Raw genomic sequence first — 2440 nt, 5'->3', positions numbered from 1 at the left:
AAGTAAGGTGCAAAAAATGGCTTCAAAATCCAAAGCCATATCAGCTCAAGGAATCTATAGCTTAAATTAACATCTCATGAGAGAAGGTACAATTTAATCCCTTTGTGGTTAAGTAACTACAGGAGTAGATGCATGTGTAAGGTAAAACTTGGCCAGTGCCGTTGATTCATTGGGTGAAGGCTGGAAACCGTTCCTTGGTACCAAAGAGACAAAACTTGTCCAAAGAGGCTGCACAAATAAAAACTAATAAATTTTCAGGATCCATTTTACTGAATGTAATTAAAAAATAATTGAGAAGTAATTAATTTCTAGAAATTAAAAAAATCATTTCCCATACAGTGTCATAAGCAGATGTCAATTAAACCCACTAAGGACAACAGGAATTTGCTTTAGTTTTCAGTGACCACTGAATTTGGGATTTAATCTAGGAAATAATTTTTTTTTCTCATTGGTTACCATTATATCAATTTGCCTGAGACAGACTTTGGCTAACACTTTTTCCTGGAATTTTCCATGCTTTGTGATGTCATAACTTCTTTCTCTGTGTTAAACTGGAGAAATACAGATGAAAATGTAATTAAAACTTTCTGTGAATTTAATTTAATATCCATTTTAGCATCCATGCATTTTCTATCACATTTCAGTTGCTGGAACTTGTTTGTTTATTCCAAATTGGGACAATCTCAACATTGTTTCCAAGGTCTCTGACTTCTACTTATTATTTATATTGTGTTTACTTACGACAAGCTTTCTGTTTAGAAGGCAACTCCATGATCCCCTTTGTCTAAAATGTGTCTCTGTTGCCTTTTACTAGGAGGATGTTTTTACTGCAGAGTCCCAAAGCAAATGTTGCATCAGTAGTGTCACTCAACAAAGCCTAAGATTGGCTGACAAAAATAGTAACAGCTGAAACCTCTAAGTTTCGGCCACCTTTATTTGGGCTTCTTCAACCAAGCCTGTATTATGCACACAATTTATGTGTCTGCAATCATAATTTGTTGTACATAACGTACATAATAAATCGCTGGGACTAACACGCTTCTTGGCATGATATCTGCAGCAGTCCACGAGCAGGCTGCCGAAGCCACTCTGCTGGCCAGGTAGTTGGCAAATAGGCAGGAAGGTGTCTGCCCTTGGGTTGTTCCTTGCAGTGGGCTGAGCTTTGCTGATTTGCCACCTTCATTCTGGTTTTACGTCTTCCCACATTGCATTTTCCTCTTGAGTCAAGGATGATTTTATATTTTCTGCTTTAAATTATTTCTTTTACCAATCTCAGTTCCATACTCCTGTGGACTTTCTATTTCTGCTTTTCCATCCTTCATGAGCCAATGGCCCATGTTACCTGCCTCTCAAGAGCTAATGGTGACAGCTACAGCTCAGCACGATCTTCCCTCTGTAAAAACTGGGACAAGGGCACGAGGGTTCTCTTCGCACATGCACTCTTACTCTCAGTACTTAGAGGTTCATTGTTGAGCATCACCTGAGGACAGAGTGCAAGAATTCTTTCATGGGAAAGTTGATACTACCATATCTTTGCAGGTGAGGTTTATAAGAGGCATAGCAAAAAAACGGAGATGCCCAAGAACCAGCTGCCCCCCATCTGGGAAATGTGGCTGCACACATCAACCATGTTTGGAAGGTAGCTGTGGGGAAAGGTTGTCCTGACCAGTCCCCACACAACCATGCCTTGGCTTGGTGCTTGCCCACTGTGAGGCCCAAGGGTGATGTGGGCACGGTGCTGGGCGGGCTGTCAGAGCACAGAGCTCACCTTCATAGAATCATCAGGTTGGAAAAGACCTCTTGGATCATAGAGTCCAACCATTCCTATCCAATGACATCCCTGAGCACCTCATCTACCTGTCTTTTAAATACATCCACGGATGGTGACTCAACCCTCTCCCTGGGCAGCCTCTGCCAGCAATCAATGACCCTTTCTATGAATATTTTTTTCCTGATATCCAGTCTGAAGCCCTCTCCCTACCTCAGCCCTCTCCCCTTCCTCCAGCCCTCCTTTCCACATGTCTCTATTGATCAGCTCTTTCCTTCCCTCCTTTCGCTTTCCTGATGGTTTGACACGATCCTGTTCCTTCCCTTCTCCTCCTCATTCCCTTTTCTTCTCTCACCCCAGTTTTGCTTCTTAACCCTCCTTCCCTGCCATGGCACGACTATCACTCTCCCTTGAGTCATCCTTGCTTCCCCCCAACGTCCCTTAGCACTCTGACGTCTTTCCCCCTTCCTCCCCCCAGCTCTGACGGACGCGGTCCTCTCACCCCACTCAACCCTCCTCCTTTATAAAGGGATTTTCCTCTTTTTTAATCCACGAGCCCCCCACCTCAGCCTCAGCCCTCGCTGCACCGCCGGCAACCGCGCAAGGGGGGCGGGGGGCGAGGGGGGCGGGAAGAGACCATCCTGCTTTTGATCCTTCGCCTTCCCCAGACGG

This window comes from Cuculus canorus, chromosome 1 (assembly GCF_017976375.1).
Source record: "Cuculus canorus isolate bCucCan1 chromosome 1, bCucCan1.pri, whole genome shotgun sequence".
NCBI classification, from domain to species: Eukaryota; Metazoa; Chordata; class Aves; order Cuculiformes; family Cuculidae; genus Cuculus; species Cuculus canorus.
This window is presented reverse-complemented; position numbering follows the sequence as displayed.